This window comes from Zingiber officinale, chromosome 3A (assembly GCF_018446385.1).
Source record: "Zingiber officinale cultivar Zhangliang chromosome 3A, Zo_v1.1, whole genome shotgun sequence".
In the NCBI taxonomy this organism is placed as follows: Eukaryota; Viridiplantae; Streptophyta; class Magnoliopsida; order Zingiberales; family Zingiberaceae; genus Zingiber; species Zingiber officinale.
Window position 1 is genome coordinate 95,843,573 of NC_055990.1, and position 26,442 is coordinate 95,870,014.

The 26,442-nt window shown below is 41.8% G+C and overlaps 1 pseudogene; it reads right to left on the reverse strand.

Annotated features, from left to right (window-relative positions):
* Positions 1–10,799: 10,799 nt before the first annotated feature.
* Positions 10,800–26,442, reverse strand: part of LOC122050529 — a 39,601-nt pseudogene continuing 23,958 nt past the window's right edge.

The window sequence follows — 26,442 nt, forward strand, 5'->3', positions numbered from 1 at the left end:
TACTACTACTACGCCATAATCACACTGTAGACGAAATCACAAAGTAAATTAATAGTTATGAAAAAAACATGAAATAAATTCTTATGAAAAGAGGATGATATAAGTTCTTCAAGTGGCCATTGGAGAAGCAACATGATGTCACTTAATTGGCAATTAGTCGAATAACTGAAAAACAAATGCAGTAATTTAGATGCACAAGTTGCATGCAAACATCTTAATTCAATTAGACGGATTAGCTCTCAAGCGTATGGAACCCAGACAAATACCAAAAGAAAATATTGAAAATAAGTTATAGCTATGCAGTTGTAATATTTCAGCACAACACAGAGCATCAGAACAATGTAAAATATACAACACCAAGAAATCTAGACAAATTACAGAAACAAAAGACACACCTATTGAGCTGTAATATTTCAACATAACACTAGGAATGAAATAATGTTGATGTGGCAGATAGCGGAGGTCTCCACGTGGTAGGGTCAAGGCAGAAGTCAAGCCCTTAGTCAATAGTCAAGCGGAACTATAAGTTAAGGGGAACAGAAAGTCAACCTTGGTCAAGGCAACACACCTGACTCCCTTATCTTGGCCACACAACTCCATCAACTCCTAACTCCCTCAGCCCGATCGCCTGACTCCCTTAGCCCGGTTGCCTCTTACATGGCTCGTTAAAACCATTTCTCCCAGAAGACATGGGCAAAGTAATCGTTCTCTTTCGGAGGACATGGGCAATGTAGCTATTTATCTTTGAAAACGTCAGTAACGTAGCCATTTCTGGAGGATGTGGGCAACATAAGCATTCATCTAGGGACACGTGGAGAAAGTGAAGGCACATGTACATCTCTATAAAAGGTCGTCCGCTCCCACGGGCGTAGGTATGCACACACAACCATCTAAAATCTTTACTACCCTATAACTTTCTTTTCTAGCCAGCCCCTGTGCTAATTCGAGCATCGGAATGGCCACACCGAGTCTAACCTCGCGGCCCATTCTAATGTATGTTCAAGTGTTGCGGGGAACCCAAGTGCTTTCCCCTCAATAGTTATCCCTGGCCTCACCAGACCATTATCTCAAACAGAAATAAATTGACGACGTCTGAAGGAAACGACACATGAAGCGTTGTGATGGTGGAACTAGATAGAACTGTCGAGGATCCTAGCTAGGCAGGTGGCATAGCTCGGGGGAAAATTGTCACTACGGCTACAGAAGACTTTCAAAGGCTAGTCGATTAGGCAGTGCAACGAGTTCTTTAGCCACTCCCATCCATGAATCTGACGCCTAAAGAAGTACCTACTACTTCGACAGAGGTGCCTCCCATTCCACATCGTGTCACAGCGGGTTCAACTAGTCCTACCCTAGCTGCATTTGCGATTCGACAAACTCAGGTGGTGGCCCCAACCGAGGAACACCTAGTCGGATCTAGAGCTAGAGAGACGCCTCCTCAGAATCTAAATAAGGGAAAGAGGTCTTTGTCCGTCGAAGAGAAAAATTTGAATGGCACGCCTTTCTCAAGAATTGTCCTAGAAGATGAATTGCCACATAACTTCCGGACACCTCAACTCAAAGAATACACTGAGTCAACCAATCCCGAGGATCACTTGGGTCGATTCGAGAACGCCACTATGTTACATCAATATATGAATGACGTCAAATGCAATTTTTCTAACGACTCTTTTTGATCCTGCTCAGTGATAGTTTATCCAGTTGCCATCTTCCTCTAATCGAGCTCACATAACTCATTGGGACTGAAGAAAGTCAAGACTCGGGAAGTGAACTCCATTATCTTGGCCGACAACTGCAACAGAAAATCAAAATTGAATCTCAAACCAACTTGAATAACAACCTCGCTTTGACACCCTAAAGCTTACTCTTTCTCACCCCGATTGAGTCAATAGATACTAGCTGAGCTAGACCCACAAAGGATTTGCCCTTCGCAACTTCGCCAGCGCCCGTCCAGAGCTCGTCCAGAGCCTCGCCACATTGATTGATCTTATTGTTATCGCATCTTGAGGCGCTCGAAGAGTATCCTAGCCACCCGGCACGCTTGGCGTCAAAGACGAACCTTCACTTACTCGCTGACGCAACAATGACAACCAACAGAGCCTCGCTAGGATGGGAGCTTGGCTTGACCAAGGGGAATTCTACCTCAAAAGGATCAGTAGTTGTCGTGACAACCACATATTCATTCAAAAGGTTCCTATGATTGATGCCTTTTCCTAGTTATCCTCGAGGGCTCCGCCGACACCTCGGAAGAGACGGATACCACCATGTCGAAGGACGGGGTGGGTGCAGCACTCCTGTGTTCACAGTCACATCACCTGAGGAGCCAGTAGGGCGGGGTCACTGCGCTCCTATAGCTCCGACTTGGTCAACTTGAGAGATTTGTTGAAATACACTTTTAACATTGTCTGAGCTGCACAAAAAGGAAAGATCCTTCAATTAGCCATCACATATGACGAAAAAAGGAAAATTCTTACCAAAGGAAGATTGGAGCTCGACATCAATTAGGCTCAATCCGAAGCCGGAGAGAAGACCCTCCTCGAGCAAGAGTTTGAGATCAAGGCCAGACAAAATAGTCGTTGTGCGATAAGTGGGCTCTAACATGAAGACTCGGTGGCTTTGGCAATTCCATTTGCCAACCAATCGATCATGTGAATGGAGTGGAAGGTCGAATAAATACATAATGGGCTGCCATCCCTTGTGCAAAGTTGACATCTTGTCTAGGAAGCTACTAGAAGGTCTTGCCGCGAAGTAGAAGACCCCAACATCCATCTTCTTTGGATAGAAAAAAATAATGGAAGACTTGGGGCATGAGGGGTATTCGGTACAAACGGAAAATAATGACTACCCCGCAACAGAAAGAGTTGGGTGTCAGGTGTTGAAGAGGAATATGGAAGTATTGAAATCCCTCAGTAAAGAAACTCGTAATGCGAAATCGGAGGTCATCTAATAGTTGACCCTTCAAAACATCAAAATCGAAGGTGGAATCAAGGTGGACAATAGCTGAATACTAATCGATAGTCAACATGAATTTCAAACTTATATTGCTCCAACTATTCCAACATCATCGAGGTGTACTAAGAGTGGAAATGCTTTCAGCCGCCATGGATAGGTTGGAAGACTAGGGAGAATGGAGAAGAAAGGAACAGCGAGGGCCGGAGTGCAGGCACGACGAAGAAACTTATAATAACAAAGAAGGTTTGCGATGCCGCAGAAGATCGCTGCTACTAGAACTTAAAGACGATGAAGAATGCGACGACATTCTCCTCTTGCTAAACCTAACAAAGCTCGAGCACGAAAATCTAAGTCATCAAATCTTAGAGACAAAAAATGTGGGCTACTGCACTAGACTGTTGGATCACGTGCCCAAATTTGTAGGATCACAATAGTCACCTCGAGTTGATCCCTCGGCATGGCGTCGCCATGTGTCAAACTCAGACCGGTTCACATTAATGGCTAATGGGACTCGCCAATCATAACTTTGATACTTGATATCGCATATCGCTTGCATTGATAACCCCTAACTCGCGGATTCCTTAGGCAATCAATAGTGTGGTGGTAAGGTCCTTCAACCACGTCAGCCCTAAAGTTCAGGTTTGTAGTTGAGTCATAACGCACTTCTGTCCCGTCAGTCAAACTCTCATGCTTCCTTTGACTAAACTCAACAGGGAGACTTATGATGTGACGAATAGCGAAGGTATCCAAGTGGCAGGATCAAGGCAGAAGTCAAGCACTTGGTCAACAATCAAGCAAAGCTATAAGTAAAGGGGAGCATAAAGTCAACCTTGGTCAAGGTGACACACCCGACTCTCTCACCTCAACCGCCCTAGCCCTTAACTCGGCCAACCAACTCCCTCAACCGGTGACCCGACTCCCTTAGCTCGATCGCCCGACTCCTCAACACCCGACTCATCAACTCCTGACTTCCTCAGCCCGGTCGCTCGACTCCTTCAGGCGGGACTTGTATCCTACATGGCTCATTGAAATTGTTTCTCCACATGAACAACGTAGTCGTTCTCTCCTGGAGGACGTGGACAATGTAGTCGTTTATCCCGAAAAATGTGGGTAACATAGCTGTTTCTCCCGGATGACGTGGGCAACGTAAGTGTTCATCTCGGAGCACGTGAATAACGTAAGGGCATAGCTACATCTCTAAAAGGTCACCCTCTCTTGTAGGTGTAGGTATGAGCACACAACAATCTGAAAACATTACTACTCTACAACCTTCATATCTAGCTAACCCCTATGCTAATTTAAGCATTGAAGTGGCCACGCCGAGTCTAATCTCGGCACCCATTCTAATCTTAGTTCAAATGTTACAAGGAACCCAAGCGCTTTCCCCCTCATTGAAGTACCACAAGTTCACCCCCTTAGCAGTTACCCCTCCCAAGAAGGCATACTAGACATCAATTAAATGATTCATACCATTGTCTCATTGCATATGGACAAAATTGTACTTGTACCACTCAATCATAGTTATATGATTATAGTGTTAGTGCAGTTGGCACCGATGGTCAAACTCAAATTTTGATGAATGAAAAATAGATTAAAGTTAGATATTATGTTATCTAACATTTTTACCGAGTGTACAAGAATTGACGAGTTTAGAAGACTTAACACCAGACTGAAGTCCAGATGTGTAATTCTGATAGATAGTCCAGTTGGGCCTACGGGTTTGACAGTTGGCCGAAATATAGTCAGTATGTTCAATTTTAAATGATTAGCTGAAATCCAAATGTGTGATTCCACCAGGAAGACCTGGTTGGTCAAGAGGCAAGTCTGCAAATGGTAAATGAAGTAAGTTACTAGAGGAGAGTGATCTAGTGAAGACCAATCCCAGTGGAACTGTAGGTGTTGGTCGAGCTTATATTCATTTTGAAAGTCTAAGTTGAGACTATGACTAGATCCTGCTCTTCGAAAGACAGAATCTAACTAATAATCATTCTATTTTATATTGTGGTAACCAAGGTTTAAAATTTTGACTTGTATCGAGGATTCGGTTCCAGACTGGAACGATACTGTTTTGGAATTGTATTGTATCGTACCGATACAGTTTCGATATTTTTTTATTTATATATAATAATTATTAGATAAATATATTTATTGTGTATAATTTAAAAATAAGTTATATATTGATTTTATATAAGTTCTCCATTATTAAACAACTTAATATTGTTATAAAAAATAATTAAATATAGTTTTCTTTAAAAAAAATAATTGATGTATAAATAACTTAAATTAAAATTGATACATCATAATATCATAATATGTTACCTTACTAAAAGGAGTGACGTAAATCAAATAAAACAAATGGTTCTTGTAATATTTATTTAGATAACCTTTATAGTTCTCCAATATCCAAATTAAATAATCATAATTATATAAATTAATACAAAATACTATTTTATATATAATGATCATATAAATTAACTATCTATTTATTTAATTAATTAATAATTTAAATAATATATATTTAAAATAGTAAAAAATTAGAATATCAATTAAACATTAAAATAGTAAAAAATATAAAATAATTAAAATATATATATAAGAATATAAATTTGATTTATTAGAATTTTTATAAGACATTTTATTTTTTTTAGAATTTTTTAGAATTTTTAAAATAGTAAAAATAATTTCAGAATTTTATTTAATAAAATTTATTAATTTAAAAAAAATTAAATATAATTTTTATATTTTATTGGGATAATTTAATTACGGTTTATGAAAACCTCTTTAAAATATCACAATTAAGTGGAAGTGGGAATTGTTTGATTTATTTAAATACGACTCCCGTGACTCGCCCGCTGGGCCCCACGGCTTCGACTCCTCGCGGACGCCTCCGACGGTGCCAGAGGCGTCCAGCGGCACTAGAGACGCTTGACGACACTTCCGGTGGCGCCAGAAGCATCCTGTGACCCTTTCAGCGCCGCTAGAAATGTCGCGTGGTGACGTCTCTGGCACCCGCGACGCCTCCGGTGCCCGCGACGCTTCCGGTGCCCGCGACGCTACAGGCGCCCCACGACTCTTCCAGTGGCACCGGAAGCATCTGGCGACGTTGCTCATGCTGTCGCGCTACGACAAGTGCGCGAATGCAACGAAATCTTTGCTATTTCGGTGCCGGTTTCGGTGCACGAGCGGAACGGTAAGTTTCGCCCATTTCGCCCGGCACAGAACGAAATTTTATGTTTTGCAGGCTAAATGACAAAAATTAACCTCGAATGAACAGTGGCTAAGACGCCTCAGAGGTGCTCGGAGCAGCACTTGGAGGTGCCTGGATCCGTCGGAGGCGCCCTCAATCCGTCGGAGGTGCCCTCAGCAAGATCAAGTTTCCACTACGAGAACACACCCTGGAGTGCGCTGGAGGCGACTAAGAGGTGCATTAGAGGCGCCTCAGAGCGTTGGAGGCACCCTCACGCCGATAAGTTGCGGACATTGCACAAATAAGCTGCGTAGCTCTCGGATCTGATAAGCCTCAAAGGAGGCAACTCAGAGCTGTTGGAGGCACCTCCAATGAGCTTTAAAGAAGTGTTTGAGCAGTCCTTCATGTACGACTTCCATACGATATCAAAATTGTTTTGCTTCTTCGTCTTCGCGTTGCGACTACACTTCTGCTCAACTACGCCCGACCGCTACCAAAAGACTGACACCAACACATGAGTGCATCCAAACTTCCATTCTTGTTGATAACAATATTTTTTGTGCATACTTATTATATCTGCAAAAGGAAGTGTAGATTTGTTACATTGACTTTTACTTCGTTCTTGTACTCAATTCTCTCTTCTGACAGTTTCGGTAGAGCTTTTTAGTGAATTGTCCGTCGATACGGTCCGAGAGATCGTGGATCTTGATATAGAAATCATCGAAGGATCCGAACCAAGTAATCGCTTGTGTTTGTATTTCCTTCTTTCTTTTTATTTATCTTTTTCGCTGCGAACTCGTTTTCAAAATCGAAAAGAACAAGTTTTTAAAATCGCATGATTCTCCCCTCTCACGTGCACTGGTCCTACATATAGCCTTATGTATTTTTTTTTTTCAAAAAAATAACAGTAATCAACTCAAAGTATGATTATCATCCATGAAAATCCAATGGAGTTTTTTCTACTTTGACCGGACAGAACATTGTGTTTTTAATTTGACTTAGCTGATGTCTCTTCCATGTATGATGGCTATAATAGAAGCCTCTTCAAAACAAAATTGAGTTTCAAGTTACCTTGTTACTTTTTGTTTCCTCAGAGGAAAACAGAATTCAAAAAGAATCACTAGGATAGCAAATGGGCAGGCGGTAATAACTAGGATAGCATACTGTCAAAATGTCACTAATCAGGTAATTATGTTCCAGTAGAAGAAAATCTTACTAAATCCACTGTAACAAGAAAAGCTTGAATTAATATTATTAAATATTCCTTCTAGATTCCTATGCCAGGATAAGTGGTAAAAAGTGAATACGTTCGTCCCCAGTACTCCGTCAATTCGTCCCCTGGTCAACACGGAGGAGATAAATCACGAATGACTACTAGCCTTTGGAATAGTGACTAGCACATAAGGGAAACATTTACCTCGATTTTATCGAGATTCGAACCTTAGACTTTGTAATGGCAACATTTCCTGTACTAGTCATTAGACCATCCGAAAGAACCCTCTACCAGGATCATGATATGATTGCTAGGATCACTCTCAGAAAATAATCAAACCCGCCATCAAAAAATCAAGTGAGCATCCATAATACAATTTCTGATATGAAATTCAAAAGTACAACGAAAAAAATATCAAATTCAATATCCGAGGATTATACTATCACACTTGGAGCTTCTCAGTGCACTTGTTGTCAAATGATTCGTTGCAGAAAACTCATTTCGACCAACACGACCATATGGTATCTTCCCCAATAACATATTTACAATTGAAAATCAATGATTCTCAATAGGGGACACAGCTAAAACCACACTTAAGAAGAGGCAACCAACTAGGAGTAGTTGATCACAAGATACTAAGCAGATTTCATCGACGCAGCGAATCAGAAACAATAGGCACAAATAACCACACATCGTTGTCAAATCGGAAGCAAGGGTTTGTCATCCAAATCAAAGGCGATTAAAATCAACGCTAATTGACGATCACCTTAGTTGTCTTCACCGGGAGAAGGACCCCGGTGCTGGTCTTGGAGGGGAGGGACGATCTTCTCCACGAGAACACGGTTGAGCAAAGGAATTTGATGCTTCGCCATTGACGTCGACGAGAAGCAGAACGGCGACTCGGTACGACATCGGAAGACCACTTTTTTGGGGGGCAGCTCAAGCTAGAAATGGGGGAACAAGAGGGAGGATCCTCATGGTCGATCCTTACTGGATTCATCTTCCCACCGTTATAGTTGTGGACCATCTTCTACAGTAGAGATCCCTTGGTCTATAAATTATGGATCAAGGGATGATCTCTTGCATAAGGACTCTTGATTTTGGATAGACTCCACCTTTAAATAGGCGGGGTCCATCCAAAACAAGAGTCTAAAAAAGTGGATCATCCTCTGATCCATAATTTGCGGATCAGAGGATACGTCCTCCCTGCAGTAGAGATCCTCTGATTTGTAAATGGTGGACCAGGGGATGGTCCCTTGCATGAGGACTCTTGATTTGAATAAACTCCACCTTTAAATAGGTGAGATCCATCCAAATCAAGAGTCTAAAAAAGTGGATCATCTTCTGATCCGTAATTTGCGAATCAGAGGATCCGTCCTCCCTACACTAGGGATCCTTTGGTCCGCAAATTGTGGACCAGGGGATGGTCCCTTGCATGAGGACTCTTGATTTGGATAGACTCCACCTTTAAATAGGTGAGGTACATCCAAATCAAGGGTATAAAAAAGTGAATCATTCTCTGATCGATAATTTACGGACCAAAGGATTCGTCCTCCCTGCAGTAGGGATCCTCTGGTCCGCAAATTGTGGACTAGGGGATGGTTCCTTGCATGAGGACTCTTGATTTGGATAGGCTCCACCTTTAAATAGGTGGAGTCCATCCAAATCAAAGGTCTAAAAAAGTGGATCATCCTTTGATCCGTAATTTGCGGACCAGAGGATTCATCCTCTCTACAGTATGGATCCTCTGGTCTGCAAATTGTGGACCAGGGGATGATCCCTTGCATGAGGACTCTTGATTTGGATAGACGCCACCTTTAAATAGGTGAGGTCCATCCAAATCAAAAGTCTAAAAAAGTGGATCATCTTCTGATCTGTAATTTGCAGACCAGAGGATCCGTCCTCCCTACAGTAGGGATCCTCTGGTTCGCAAATTGTGGACCAGGGGATGATCTCTTGTATGAGGACTCTTGATTTGGATAGACTCCACCTTTAAATAGGTGGGGTCCATCCAAATCAAAGGTATAAAAAAGTGGATTATCCTCTGATCTGTAATTTGCGGACCAGAGGAGTTGTCCTCTCTACAGTAGGGATCCTCTGGTCCGCAAATTGTGGACCAGGGGATGGTCCCTTGCATGAGGACTTTTGATTTGGATAGACTCAACCTTTAAATATGTGGGGTTCATCCAAATCAAGGGTCTAAAAAAGTGGATCATCCTTTGATCCGTAATTTACGGACCAGAGGATCCGTCCTCCTTGCAGTAGGGATCCTCTGGTTCGCAAATTGTGGATTAGGGGATGGTCCCTTGCATGAGGACTCTTGCTTTGGATAGACTTCACCTTTAAATATGTGGGATGCATCCAAATCAAGAGTCTAAAAAAGTGGATCATCCTCTGATCCGTAATTTACAGACTAGAGGATCCATCCTCCCTGCAGTAGGGATCCTCTGGTCCGCAAATTGTGAACCAGGGGATGATCCCTTGCATGAGGACTCTTGATTTGGATAGACTCCACTTTAAATAGGTAGGGTCCATCCAAATCAAGGGTTTAAAAAAATAGATCATCCTCTGATCCTTAATTTGTGGACCAGAGAATCCGTCCTCCCTGCAGTAGGGATCCTCTAGTCCGCAAATTGTGGATCAGGGGATGGTCCCTTACATGAGGACTCTTGATTTGGATAGACTTCACTTTTAAATAAGTGGGGCCCATCCAAATCAATGATCTAAAAAAGTGGATCATCCTTTGATATGTAATTTGCGGTCCAAAGAATCTCTCCTCCTCCTCCTCATGAACCCCTACCTTGTTCAAATCGGATTCTCTTGTCCATGTTTTTTTGGACCAGAAGATGGAGAACAAATCTTCTGATCCATAAATTACGAATCAGAGGATGATTCATTTTTTTAGACCTTTGATTTAGATGGACCCACAAATTACAAATCAGGAGGGATTTGTCGAAGCAAGTGAGGCCATTACGGTTTTAGAGGTGGATGTGGCAGAAAATGTGTTAGGCTTTTATGTGGGCTTGGCCCAACTACTAGTTCTTTTGCACTATTTTTTTTCCTCCTATCCGGCATCATACATTTTCCACAGGCTACGAACGACTCATCACTCCGCCACTAGCATTCCTAAGATGTCTTCCAATTGAAAGAAATTAATCGTGTTATCTAGGAATCGATCCTGGATGTAAATTTAATATGAACTTTAATTTTTAATATCACTACAAAATATGTATAAAAACCTAATTCAATAGAACAAATGCATCCAAAAACGAAGAACAAACACAATATTCTTCTATTTTCATGCATTTAAATAACTACTACAGTCTTCCATCAGAGTTCTCTTAAGAAGGCAAAAAAAGGCCTTTTATTATGCAATTCGATGTGTATGAACTACATATAGTACTGCCGAGATCAATTCGATATGCAATACCGATGGGCAATCTACCTTCAAACAAGCAACTCCCTGAACGCATCGTTAGTCATCAGTTGCGCGACCAAAGCCTTATTAGGAAACAAGTTGTCGGCCTTCATCCGTACCGCGAAGCCATAGGCAGGTGTCTTGGCATTCACATAGGCCTGGAGCAGAGACTGGTATTGCTTGGGTCCACTGACATAGCCCATCTGCTGCAGCCTGTGAAAAATCTGTTCGGCATTATGGATATCGCCCCTTTTAGCACATTGAGCCGTAGAGAGGTCTAAGCTTCCTTTCCTGAAGAGCCTTGTGCAATATTGAGTCCGCTTTCTCCACCTCCCCTGATTCGGCGTAGAGTTTCATTAGCGCATCCCAAGTCAAAGGACCAATTTGGCATCCACTCTAAAACATCCGATTTACCAGTTCCTTTCCGTTGGCCAACAGCTTGTTATTCACATAAACCAGTAACATGGCGCCGTAGAACTTCGAAGAAAAATTCCAAGTCTTGACCATCTTTCTCGGAGACTTCCTCTGCCTTCTCAATTTGTCCAAGCCTACCCCAAGCCTCTATTGCAGCGAGGCACTCATCCAGATAAGGTTTCTTATCCCACACTTTCCACATTCTTTCAACGTCGTCTGCTTTGCCCAAGGCAGCAGCATAATGAGAGAGAGAAGAACTTTGAAAACGTAGCGATTCTCCAGGACGCCATTTCCTTGGATCTCTTTCAATGCTGCTTCTGCTTTTTTCCTTCAAACCAGCGAATATGTAAGCTTTTGCAACATAGGACGTGATCAGCAAATCAGATTCCACACCGTCAGAATTCTTTTGCTCAAGCATGCCCAATGCATTTAAATTAGACAGTAGCATAATCAACCGCGTGTTACAGTTAAGCAATGGATACTACAAAAGGAGGACAAATAAAGAGGAGGAAGAGAAGTTTGCAAATAGAGATGCAGTACGACGAATAAAACTTATGAGAACCAAATATCATAAAAACTACAAATTGCATTCCCCAATCAAAATCTAACACAGGAGTTGTTTGTATGGTTTGGGCATGCATTCAGATAACTTGAAACGGAAAGCCCTGGTCCACTTTGTTAATAATAAAGGTTCCCAAAAGCCAGGTTTTATCTTCCATTAGCACAGAGGTCAAAATCCAATGGAGTTTTTTCTGCTTTGACCCGACAGTACATTGTGTTTTTAATTTTAGTTAGTTGACGGCTCTTTCATATATGATGGCTATAATAGATGCCTATTCAAAACAAAATTGGGTTTCATGTTACCTTGTTCCTTTGTGTTTCCTCAGAGGAAAACGGAGTTAAAAAATAATCATCAGCGTGATGGATATAAAAAGTGCAAGCATTAATAACTAGGATAGCAATCTATCAAAATGTCACTAATTAGGTAATAATGTTCCAGTAGAAGAAAATGTTATAAAATCCACTGTCACAAGAAAAGCCTGAATTAGTATTGTTATATATTCCTTCCAGATTCCTCAGATGAAGTGCTGTAAGGATCATGATATGGTCAATAAGGTCCCTTCGGGGCGGTGCGATGATAAGACATGGGGTGTTGTCACTGTTGAATTTTGTTTTAAATTCAAAGCATTTTTTATAGTGTTTTTAGTCCCACATTACTAAGTGGAGAAGCTTGGAAGGGCTTATATAGGAAGCCCTTCCATCCTTGCTTAGCAATGATAAGAGGACCTACACGCATGCGCGGGCCAAGCCCAAATCGAGTGGATTTGGGGGGTTCGAGCCGGAAATCCATAAACCGGGCGTCACGTGCGCGATTAACGCGCGCAGGGGGGGTGCAAATCCCCAGCCCGTGGGCCTTGCGTTTGGTTCAGTCTGAACCAAACCAGTTTGGTTTCTGCGCGGACCAGAACCAAACCAGAGTTGACGCGGACTTCGGTTTTGTTCCGCGCGTGAGGATGGGACGTCCGGACTTGCAGCACCTCTATTCTTCACTCAAGCCTCGAGCTTTCTCCCTTCTCTGTGCGATTCTTTCTACTTTCTTCTCGTCTTTCTTGTCCTGAGTCTTGGTCTTCCGGCGATCTGAGGTTGGGTCCGAGTGTCGCGTCCGTTTTGGAGTGCACCTACGGACGAGACGAGCAGTTGTCGGATCTTGGGGAAATTTTGCCGGAGAGCCTTTGCACCGTGAGGCGATAATAAATTCTCTAAGGACAGTCGACGTGTCGACGCTTCAACCGGATAACTATATTCTAAACCCTACTCCTTTATTTATCTGTCTATTGCAAGCTTATTTTTGTGCAAATATAATACTGCTTGTATTGCTTTATTATTATACAACATTCTTAGAGAATTTATTGCATGTATCAAGAGACATGATGAATGATAAGGTAATAGGATCTGATGAGGCTAGTGCTAGACCCAAGAAATTTTACGGGCAAAACTTCAGACGTTGGCAACAACGGATGAAATTTTGGTTTACTATGCTAGGGCTATTCTCCGTTATAGAAACAGACCCTCCTTCACCTAATGAAGAGGAACCTACCCGTAGTATTGCCTTAGAGAGGTTTAAGCAAAGGGATTATCTCTGCCATGGGAGAATCCTGTCTGCCCTCTCAGACGCACTATTTGATGTGTACTGCTCAACCTCTTCAGCTAAAGAGCTGTGGAAATCTTTGGATAAAAAATATAACTCCGAAGATTCTGGTTTAGAAAAGTATACTGTGGCAAAATTCCTGAACTTCAAAATGGTTGAAGGCAAATCTGTGGTTGAGCAGACACATGAATTCCAAGTTTAAATTCATGATCTTGCTGAAGGAGATATGCCATTACCTGAAAAATTTCAGGTCTTGTCTATCATCGAAAAATTGCCTCCGAGTTGGGAAGATTTTGGCATGACTCTTAAACATCGGAGAGGTAAAATCTCTCTAGAAGATTTGATGATTGCCTTAAATATCGAAGAAGAATATCGGAAGCAACATAAAAATGATGATACAAGAATGCCTATGGATTTTATTCCAAAGGCGAATGTAGTAGTCTCATCTGACAAGAAAAAAATTAAAAAATCAGAAAATGAAGAACAAGATGAAACCCAACCCAAAGGTTCAAAAGAAAACTGGAACCAAACCTAAGCCTTGCTGGGCATGTGGACAGGTTGGACATTATGCCAAATTCTGCCCTAAGCGAAAGGACAAGAACCAAAGCAATACGTCCAACACCAAGGCACAAGTAAATGTCGTGACTGCTAGTAACGACACCAGCGATAGGTTTGCTATCTTCAAACCCGAACTAAACTTGATCTATCAACCCAATGAATGGTTAGTTGATACAGGTGCTAATGTACACTGTTGTGCTGATCACTCTACCTTCCTTACTTATCAGGTAATTGAAGGCACTTCCGTGACCATGGGAAACCATTCTGCAGCCACGGTGTTTGGGATAGGATAAGTTGACCTGAGGTTCACCTCTGGAAAAGTCCTATCACTGCATGAGGTGCACCATGTTCCAGCGGTCCGTCGGAATTTGATTAGTGGATCAAAGTTAGTCCGTGCTGGTTATGAGTTGAACTTTAAATGTAATAAAGTTGTAATATTACATTTAGGAACCTTTATTGGAAAATGTTATCTTAATGAAAGTTTATTTAAACTTAATGTAGAAAATGCTACTTTAAATAAAACTTCTGATATTGGTTGTTCATATAACATTGAGTCTTATGATCTGTGGCATGACAGATTAGGACATGTCAATTTTAATACCGTAAAAAGGATGATGAATCTTGACATGATCCCTAAGCATGCTATAAATAATAAGAAAAAATGTGAAATTTGTGTGCAATATAAACAACCCCGTAAACCCTTCAAATCAGTTGATAGAAATTCTGATATTTTAGAATTGATTCATACTGACTGTTGTGAGTTTAACGGTGTAATAACGAGAGACCATAAAAGGTATTTCATTACCTTCATTGATGACCACTCTCGTTATTGTTATGTTTATTTGCTAAAAATCAAGGATGAAGCTTTAGATAAATTTATGATTTTTAAATCTGAAGCTGAGAATCAAACCGATAAAACTATTAAGAGGTTAAGGTCTGATAGGGGTGGAGAATTTACCTCGAACCTGTTTCAAAAATTTTGTCAAGATACAGGTATAATCCATGAGGTAACTGCTCCATATAGTCCTCAATCCAACGGTATAGTAGAACGAAAAAAATCGAACCCTTGAAGATATGATTAATTCCATGTTAGGCAGTTCTGGGTTACCCAACTTTATGTGGGGGGAGGCTCTATACACTGCATGTCATGTGCTAAATAGAGTCCCAATGAAGTCAAGGGATAAAACCCCATATGAGCTTTGGAAAGGCCGAAGGACAAGTTTGAAATACCTTAAAGTGTGGGGGTGCCTGGCAAATGTACTAGTACCTGAACACAGAAGAAAAAAACTTGGTCCAAAGACCGTAGATGGTATCTTCTTGGGTTATGCTCAAAATAGTATTGCATATAGGTTCCTGATTATTAAATCAGAAATTTCTGGAATAGATGCAAATACTATTGTAGAACTTCGCGATGCTACATTTTTTGAGGATATATTTCCTATGAAGACGAGAACACCTCAATCTAGTATTTCTACTAGAAATGAGCCTTCTTCCGTAGAGGTCCCATTATCCGTAGTGGGTACACCTTCCTCAAGTCACTCTAGACTAGATGAATCTAGTGAGTATACAGAACCGAGAAGGAGCAAGAGGCAACGTGTGTCTACGGATTTAGGACAGGACTTTATCACCTATAATATAGAAGGTGACCCTGTGACATATAGAGATGCTATGGCTTCTCCTGAAGCTAAGCACTGGAAAGAGGCCATTAAAAGTGAAATGGAATCTATTATCTCTAATGCCACTTGGGAGTTGGTAGATTTACCTCCTGGGTGTACCACTATAGGATGTAAATGAGTGTTTAAGAGAAAGCTAAAACCTGATGGGTCAGTAGATAAATTCAAAGCTCGCCTAGTTGCTAAGGGATTCAAACAAAAAGAAGGGATTGACTATTTTGACACTTATTCTTCTGTTACCAGAATTACTACAATCCGAGTGTTAATCGCATTAGCATCCATATATCATCTTGAGGTCCATCAAATGGATGTCAAAACGACATTCCTAAATGGAGATGTAGAAGAAGAGATATATATGGATCAGCCTGAGGGATATGTAGTCTCTGGAAATGAGAATAAAGTCTATAGGTTAGTCAAATCTCTTGATGGTTTGAAGCAAGCCCCAAAGCAGTGATACGAAAAATTTGATAGAGCTATGCTATCGTTTGACTTTGAAGTAAATGACTCTGATAAATGTGTGTATGCTAAAATGAAAGGTGATAATTGTATTATCCTATGTTTATATGTAGATGATATTCTACTATTTGGAACTAACCTTTCTATTATTAATGAGACTAAGACCCTCTTAAGTGGTAAGTTTGATATGAAGGATATGGGTTGTGCTGATATGATTTTAGGGCTGAAGTTTACTCGTTCAACTGATGGAATAACAATTTCTCAGTCACTTTATGTTGAGAGAGTATTAGAGAAATATGGTTATAGCCAAGTTAAATTTGTTGTCACACCATATGACCCTTTAAAAACTCTCCACAAGAATAATAGTGGTGTGGCAGTGTCTCAATTAAGATACTCACAAATAATAGGTACTCTAATGTATTTAGCTAATTGTTCTAGACCTGATATTTCTTTTGCTATAACGAAATTGAGCAGATTTACCAACTGTCCGGACAGAACGCATTGGGATGCATTAGATATAGTACTCAGATAGCTAAAAGGTACTATATCCTTGGGCTTGTGGTATGAGAGATTCCCTGTAGTCTTGGAGGGATATAGTGATGCTAGTTGGATAGCAGACATTGCTGAGTGTAAAGGCGTTATTGGTTATGTCTTTACACTTGGAGGTGGTGCAGTTGCTTGAAAGTCTGTTAAATAGACGATTATATCCTGTTCTACATCTGAGGCAGAATTGTGTGCTTTAGATACCACAATAACTGAAGCTGATTGGCTTAAGGGTATTCTTTCAGAAATTCCCTTGATGGTAAAGCCAATACCTTTTATTTCAGTACACTGTGATAATCAAACAATAATAGCTGAGATTAGAAGCTCCAAGTATAACCAGAAACAGAAGAGACATGTACGAATAAGATTGAAGTCTATTCGTGAGCTAGTGTCTCTTGGAATGGTGTCATTGGACTTCGTAAGTTCAAAAGATAATATTGCTGATCCACTCATAAAAGGACTTGATTCTGAGAAAATCAAGAGATCCAGTAAGGGAATGTAACTGAGGCATATCCTGGTTTCATCTATAACGGTAACCCAACCTATCTGATTGGAGATCCCAAGAAGTAGATTCAATGTGGTATAAACAAGTTATAAGGGTGAACCGTAAGCATCAAATTGATTGAGATGTAATCTCATAGTCTCTTCCCTGGATAGATGCTTGACTGCTAGTAAGGATGAGCTTGGAGGCTCTTAATGAGTTCAAGGTCTTATTGACAGGATGCTCGCAGTACATCCTTGGAGAACTCACCTATGTAAGTGTAACTGTGTGGCCGCAGTGTGGGGGGTTTAGGCAATTCCCCTTAGCACTTATGAAACAAGATTCGGTGGCATGGCCGTAATGCACCAACCCAGAAGGATTCAACCGTCGCCCGTGATGAGTTGTTATCATTTGACTTCACATTTAAAAAGGTTTAAGTTGAAGACCTAGTTCACTTCAAACCTATGTGAATAAGATTGGTGTACTTAGGTGAAAATTCAAACCGGAAGGTATTTTCACTAAAAGCTCATTGCAACCTAGCCTCAGGACATATTTTTTTTTTTTTGTTTTTAACCGAAATGATTTGAATTTGTGGGGGATTGTTGAATTTTGTTTTAAATTCAAAGCATTTTTTATAGTGTTTTTAGTCCCACATTGCTAAGTGGAGAAGCTTGGAAGGGCTTATATAGGATGTCTTTCCATCCTTGCTTAGCAATGATAAGAGGACCTACATGCATGCGCGGGCCAAGCCCAAATCGAGTGGATTTGGGGGGTTCGAGACGGAAATCCATAAACCGGGCGTCACGTGCGCGATTAACGCGTGCAGGGGGGTGCAAATCCCCAGCCCGTGGGCCTTGCGCTCACGGGCAGCCCAGTCTGTTTTTGCTGGTTTGGTTCAGTCTGAACCAAACCAGTTTGGTTTCCGGTTCTGGTTCGGTCTGAACCAAAACCAAACTAGAGTTTGGTTCCGCGCGTGAGGAAGGGACGCGGACTTCGATTTTGTTCCGCGCGTGAGGAAGGGACGCGAACGCGACACTGAGGCGCGTTTCCTCGCTAGCGAAGCAGTGTTTCGTACCTTCTCAGAGTGAATAAAAGGGGACTTGCAACACCTCTATTCTTCACTCAAGCCTCGAGCTTTCTCCCTTCTCTGTGCGATTCTTTCTGCTTTCTTCTCGTCTTTCTTGTCCTGAGTCTTGGTCTTCCGGCGATCTGAGGTTGGGTCCGAGTGTCGCGTCCATTTTGGAGTGCACCTACGGACGAGACGAGCGGTTGCCGGATCTTGGGGGAATTTTGCCGGAGAGCCTTTGCATCGTGAGGCGGCAATAAATTCTCTAAGGACAGTCGGCGTGCCGACGCTTCAACCGGATAACTATATTCTAAACCCTACTCCTTTATTTATCTGTCTATTGCAAGCTTATTTTTGTGCAAATATAATACTGTTTGTATTGCTTTATTATTATACAACAGTCACATGAGGTCTTGGGGTCGAAACTCGACGTGACCGAACATAACCTCCCCCATGTCTTGGCCATTTGTACTAATGGTTAGTAGCCACCCGTGATTTACCTCCTCCATGTTGACCTAAGGACGGGTTGACGGGGACGCTGGGGGCGAGCGAATCACCTTTTTACCACATGATATGGTCAATAAGATCACAGTCGAAAATAATCAAACCCATCATCAAAAGATAAGTGAACATCCATAATAGATATCGTCTGATATGAAATTCAAAAGTACCAGGAAAAAAATATCAATTTCAATACCGAGGATTATACTACCACACTTGAGCAATTCTCTCAGTGGACTTGTTGTAAAATGATTCGTTGCAGAAAACTCATTTCGACCTTGGATGTAAAAATTATACAAGCTCTCAATACCAACGCAACCATATGGTCTTCCCTATTAACATATTTACAATTGAAAAATAATGATTCTCAATAGCCAATAGGTGCCACAGATAAAATCACTCTTCGGAAGAGGCAGCCAACTCGGAGTAGTTGATCACAAGATAGCGATAGCAAGCAGATTTCATTGACGTAGCGTATCAAAAACTATTGGGGATTCAATCAAAGTTTCACATTGGAAAGATTTGGAAAAGATTATGGATTTAAAAGGATATATGATATCCTCATTAGCAAAAGACATTTTGGGTAGAGCCCAAGCGCAAAGTCATGAGGGTTTAAACCCAGGGTGGACAATATCATGTCCTTGTGGAGATATGTGAACATCCTTCGATCACAACAAATGAAATCAAAGTCATGTCATATGAGATGGCCTTGAACGAAGTCATGGGGAGGCCCAGAGCATGTCAAGGTGACTGGATATTCACGGGAAGACCTAGAGAAGGTCAAGGAGATTAGATACGGATGCTTGCAGGGAGACTCATGTTAGGGTGATCGGATGCTTCCGAGAAGCCCCGGAGCAAGTATCCGGTCACCTTGACCTGTTTCGGGTCTCCCCGCGTTCATTCAAGGTCACCCCACATGACATCTGATCTGGACCATGACTCTGATACCATTTGTTGTATCCAAAAAATGATATTTACATATCTCCACAATGACATGATCTTGTCCACATTGGGCCTAAGCCCTCAGGCTTTGTTTTTGGGCTCTATCCAAAAAGTTTCATGCCAATAGAGATATCTTACATCCTTTTAAACTCATGACCTTTTCCAAATCTTTTTAATGTGAGACTTTGATTGAATCCCAACAATCCACCCCTCAAACGAATGACCACACTTACTCTTATGGTCTGAGCCTCCCTACGAGCATCTAGTCACTCTTGACTTACTCCAGGCCTCTCCGCTAGCATCCAGTTACTCTTAACCTGCTCTGGGCTTCCCCGCGAGCATCCAGTCATCCTAATATGCTCCGGGCCTCCCCGAGCATCCGTCACCTCGAACTGCTTCGAGCCTCCCCACAAGCATTCGGTCGCCCTAATCTGCTTTGGACCTCCCAGCGAGCATTTGTCACCATACTTGCTCCGAGCCTCCTCGCGAGCATTCGGTCACCTTGACATGCTCCGGGCTTCCCCACGAGCATTCGGTCACCGGACCTCCCCACAAGCATCCACATCCTGTCTCTCTAATCCGCTGCGGGCCTCCCCGCGAACATTTAGTCACCTTGACCTGCTTCGAGCCTCCCCGCGACTTCATTCAAGGTCACCCCACATGACATTTGGTTTGGACCATGACTCTGATACCATTTGTTGTGACCAAAGGATGTTCGCATATCTCCACAATGCCATAATACTATCCACTCTAGGTCTAAGCCCACATGCCTTTGCTCTTGAACTCTACCTAAAAGACGTCATGCCCATGGAGATATCATATATCCTTTTAAACTCATAATCTTTTCCAAATCTTTCTAATATGGGACTTTGATTGAATCCCCAACAATCCTCCCCTCAAACGAAGGACCACCATTACTCTTATGGTCTGGGCTTCCTCATGAGCATCAGGTCACTCTTGACCTGTTTCAGTCCTCCTCATTAGCATCCGATCACCCTAACTTGCTCTAGACCGTCCCCACGAGCATCTGGTCATCCTGACCTTCTTCGGGACCTCTCTACGAGCATCTGGTCATCCTGACCTTCTCCGGGACCTCGCCACGGGCATCCGGTCATCCTGACATACTCTGGACCTCCTCGCAAGCATTCGATCACACTTCACTTGCTTTGGGCCTCACCGCGAGCATCTAGTCACCCTGAGCTACTTCGGGCCTCCCAAGTACACCCTGTCCTGCTCCAGGCCTCCTTGCAAGCATTTGGTCACCCTGACCTACTTCAGGTCTTCTCATAAGCATCCGCGTCTGGCCTTCCCGCAAACATCCGGTCACCCTAACCTACTCCGGTCCTCCCAGCAAGCATCCGGTCACTCTGACCTGCTCCAGGGCCTCCCTACAAACATCCGGTCAACCTGACCTAATTCGGGCCTCCTCGCGAGCATTCGGTCACCCTGACTTGCTTCGAGCCTCTCCGTAACTTCGTTCAAGGTCACCCCACATAGCATCTGGTCTGGACCATGACTCTAATATCATTTGTTGTGTTCAAAGGATATTCACATATCTCTCTAATGACATAATATTGTCCACTTTGGGCCTAAGTCCTTATGACTTTGCTCTTGGACTCTATCCAAAAAGTCTCATATCAATGGAGATATCTTACATCCTTTTAAACCCATGATCTTTTTCAAATCTTTCCAATTTGGGACTTTTATTGAATCCGAACAGAAATAATAGGCACAAACAACCACACATCGTTGCCAAATTGCAAGCAAGAGTTTGTATTAAAATCAACGCTAAATGATGAACACCTTAGTTGTCTTCATCGGGAGAAGGACCCTGGCACTGGTCTTGGAGGGAGGGACGATCTTCTCCGAGAGAACACGGTTGAGCAAAGGAATTTGATGCTCTGCCATTAACATCGATGAGAAACAGAAGTGGCCGCAACTTGATACGACGTCAGAAGACCACTTTTTTATTGTAGCTCGAGCTAGAAATGGGGAGCAAACCAACAAAGTAGAAGCTAGTGAAGCCTAAAATTCTTAAAATCCCCTCGTTATTATGTTCTATTTGGTATTTATGTTATCGAGGGAAAAGGTAAAAATGGAATTTGAGAGGCTTTTCTGCCACTGCCTTTGGTCACAGAAATTAGGGTTGTAGAGGCAGATGGGCAGAAATGTGTTGGGCTTTTATGTGGGCTTGGCCCAACTACTAGTTTTTTTTAGCATCATTTCTAATCAAACACTTAATCGAGATAATTAGAGATCCAAGACGGTTCAGTATCGTCAACCCTATGGTAAGATAGGGACAAGTAAATGATGAGGAAAAAAATAAGATAGGAATTAGGAATAGTCATGATGCTCTCGTTAGTGCGGGTTCAAGTGAAAAGTCAACTATAGTACACAATCTTATCTTCGTTCTGCAAGAGTTTATATTTGCAACTCGAACCGTAACATCAAACTATATTGCAACAACTTTACTGTTACACAAAAGTTCCCTTCATTTTTTTTTAAAAAATAGTTGATAGAAAACCAACTTCGTCAAAAGATTTATCCATATCGTCCAAAGGGAGTACCACTTGCCCCTGGGATAATGGTGCAATGATTAGGTCTTTCAACGAATAATCAAGGGATCTAAAATTTGATGAATCTTAGCTGTACTGCATAGGAGATTTTTCCTCAAGTGAAAACAGACCTAAAAATTGGCCAATTGAATAGGCTTCCATGAGTACTTCCCGATTTATTGTAGTAACAGATAAAAAAATTTCATGGGACAGACTAGTCAGATTCCTTATGCCAATAAAAAAACAAAAAGGTACCTCTTTGGAAATTTATTAAAACAACATCCTATGTATTCAGTAGCTTTGGTTGTGTGGCATGGTCGAAATTGCTTTAGAAAAATATCTCCAAGATGGAGTAAAGATGAAACACAAAGAAGTATTTCGAATATCAATTATAGACAAAATGTTCTTTTAACTATATGTATATTTAGCAATGTCCTTTTGATTTTCTATCTTTTTATTGTTGTATACTTTAAAAAATTTAGTGCAAACTTTATTTTTTAATATATCAATTGTGTAATATACCTAATTCAATAGAGCAAATGCAATATATTCTTCTATTTTCATGCATTTAAACAACTACTACAGCATTCAGTTAAAGTTCTCTAGTAAACAATTGCCAAATTAAACTTCGTAATATTCAAACTTGTTTAATAAAATCAAATCAAGCCTAAAATTAACAAATGTTTTGAAATGATTATTTATAAATGACTTGGGCTTTTTTTAATAAACTTGAATTCAAATTTGACTTGAATTTAATTTGTTTAGATATTATCAAACTTTCAATTCAAACTAATTTAATTATTTTAAATTTTTACATTTTAAACTTATTTAATCAATTATTAAATTTGAACATATAAACTTAATTATTCATTTTAAAAGTTTATTTTTTTTTATTTAGATTGTAAATAAAAATTTTATTAATAAAAGTGAATATATCTATAAATATTATATATATATATATCTAAACTTGTTCGTTTTGTTTAACAAATTATTTAAATTTATTTATTTAATTAATATTTTATATTTATTAAACGAACATAAACAAACTCTTAAAAAATCAAACACCAAATATGTTTATCAACGTTAGGATTATTTACCGCCCTAGTTGTTATGCAATTTGATATGCAAAAACTATATATAGCATTGTTAGATTAATTAGATATGCAATGCCCATGCGCAAGACAAGATAGATTGCAACAGCAATTTACCAATTTGGCATCCGCTCTCAGACATCCGATTAACCAGTTCCTTTCCTTTGGCCAACAGCTTGTTGTTCGCAAAAACTTGTAACATGGCGTCATAGGACTTCGAAGAAAATTTCTAAGCCTTGACCATCTTCTCGAAGACTTCCTCCGCCTTATCGATTTGCTCAAGCTTACCCGAAGCCTCTATTGCAGCTAGCATTCATCCAGATAAGGTTTCTTATTCCACACTTTCCATATTCTTGCAACGTCATCTGCTTTGCCGAAGGCAGCATACAGAGGTCGAAGAACTTTGAAAACGTTGCGATTCTCCTGAACTTTGCAAAGGTAGCAATTCTCCAGGATGTCATAGTCTTCAATCTCTTTCAATGTTGCTTCCACTTTTTCAGTCAAACCAGAGAATATGTAAGCTTTTGCAACCAAAGACTTGATCAGCAAATCAGGTTCCACACCTTCAGATTTCATAATCTCCAGAATTTGCTCCATACAGGATATGTCATGGGTTCAGCCTTTTACATCAACTAGCATCTTATAACTTATAAGTGGAGCGTAGGTTTTATATTTTCCTTTTCCATCATCAAGAGCACATCAGCAAACATTTTCCGTCCACCCGTTTGTAGAGCAGCAACAACCGGTTACAAGCAAAAGCTGTGATTGGAAGACCGAGATCTCTAATTTCGTCGAACACTTCTTCTGCTTTCTTGACGTTGACAACAGCAACATAATTAGCCAACAAGTAAACCACCTCATTCCTGAACGACTCGGGAATTTTCTCGATGTACTTTTCAGCCTTTAGTAGACCATTAACCTTTGCAATCAAATCCAAATGAGAAACGTAGTCCCTCTCGGCAAGTTCAATTTTCTTACTAGCTTCTAGCCATTCAACAAACTGCAAATGTCAACAAAAAAAATTCCAAAGTTTCAGACCATAAAAAACTCGAAAAGGAAAATAAGTAAAAACATGACAAAAGAATGTGAAACCAAAAAATTGAGAGAATTAAGTAAAGTCATTGATCCTGTCCGGAAGCTGAGTCGGATGAAGACGGGTCGCGCTGTTGCCGGTGTTGACGGAAAGTCGCTGCTAAGCCTGGTCGATCGATCTGGCACCCGTCGGAAAAACTTTCACGAGCGGATGATGGGGGATGATGACGAAGAAAGGATCCTGCGCACACTCGGACGAGCCCACGAGTCGTTAGAGACCAGAAATCAGGGAAAAAGTCCCTGGGTCAGACCCTCCGACGCTAAAGTCAAGTATTTTTTCCCCAGAAACACAGAAAAAGGACGAAAAGTAAAGACGAGAATGAAATGACGAGTGAGCGTACCTGCGTAAGGAGGAAGCTTCCCTTTTTATACTGTAATGGGTGCTTCTGGAACCTGACGGGTGTCAGAGAATGTTGGATGTCAGACTTTGTCTGGCGGTGAATGACATGTGGCATCCTCCTATAGGTCCGGAGAGGGATCAACAAGCAGTAAGTGTCAGACCATTAGCATATTCTCTGACAGACAGTGATTATTTCCTGACAGTTTGTTACGATTCCCTAGCTAGCTTGTCATGCAGTGTATACCTGCCCTGATCTGTTAACTCTATCCTGGGTCCCTATCTCTGCCGGCCTCGACCCGTGGGTGTAGAACTACCTGTCCTGACATGCGTTTGCAGCTTCACAACTCCCGACCTGTGTGCCCCTCCCTGTCCTGCGTGTCTTGTTCTAGGAACTCCCGACCTGTCTTACCTCGTAAATCGTGACCTATAAGCCTTAGTCTGGCTCCGCTTATCCTGCATCCTGACCTGTATGCCTCAACTTACTTCTGCTTATCCTGAGTCCTGACCTGTGTGCCTCAATCTGATTCCGTCTACCTTGTGCTGTACGCCTGTCTGTGTTTCCCGACCTATCCATCTTGATTCGTATATCCCCACTTGTCAGTCCTTACCTGTATCCTTAGTTTGCATTTTCCCGACCTGTGCGCTTCTGTCCAGGTGTCCTGTGCCGCAGGCTATAAGTCTTGACCGGTATCCTTGGCTCGTATATTCCGACTTGTACGCGTCAATCCATGTATCTTGAGCCGTAAGGCTATAAGTCCTGACCTGTACTCATGGCCGGCACATCCCGACCTGTACGCCCCTGTCCATGTGTCCTGGGTCGCCAAACTATAAGTTCTGACCTGTATCCTTGGTTGGTACATCCCGACCTGTACGCTTTTGTCCAGGTGTCCAGCGCCGCCAAATTATAAGTCCTGACTTGTATCCTTAGTTGGCCCATCCCGACCTGTGCGCTTTGGTCCATGTGTCCTGCGCCGCCAGGCTATAAGTCTTGACCGATATCCTTGGCTCGTATATTTCAACTTGTACGAGTCGATCCATGTATCTCGAGCCGTAAGGCTATAAGTCCTGAGCTGTACCCATGACTGGCACATCCCGACCTGTACGCCCCTGTCCACGTGTCCTGCATCGCCAAACTATAAGTCCTAACCTGTATCCTTAGCTGGTACATCCCGACCTGTACGCTTTTGTCCAGGTGTCCTGCGCCGCCAAACTATAAGTCCTGACCTGTATCCTTGGCTGGCCCATCCCGACCCGTGCGCTTTTGTCCAGGTGTCCTGCGCCGCCAAACTATAAGTCCTGACTTGTATCCTTGGCTGACCTATCCCGACCTATGCGCTTTGGTCCAGGTGTCCTGCGCCGCTAAACTATAAGTCCTGACCTGTATCCTTGGCTGGCCTATCCCGACCTGTGCGTTTTGGTCCATGTGTCTTGCGCCGCCAGGCTATAAGTCCTGACCTGTATCCTTGCTTTCGAGTTCCTACTCGACGCGCAGGCCTAACCTCGGATTAACACTTGTGCTCGACTAGGACCATCTTATAACCCGACCCTTCGATCTTTCACGTAGGCCGGACTATTGACCTCCATGTAGGCCAGACTCTTGACCATCACGTAGGCCTGACTTTTGACCACCCCGTGAGCTTGACTTCTGACCGCCACACGAGCTTGACTTCTGACCCTCCGAAGGCTTGACTTCTGACCACGTCATCTTCCTGATCCCACGATCATACACCGTATCAGTCATCTACACAATCAAGTGCCGCCATTCATATCCCATGAAGTTGGTATGCATAAACATTTTCATTTATTTCATT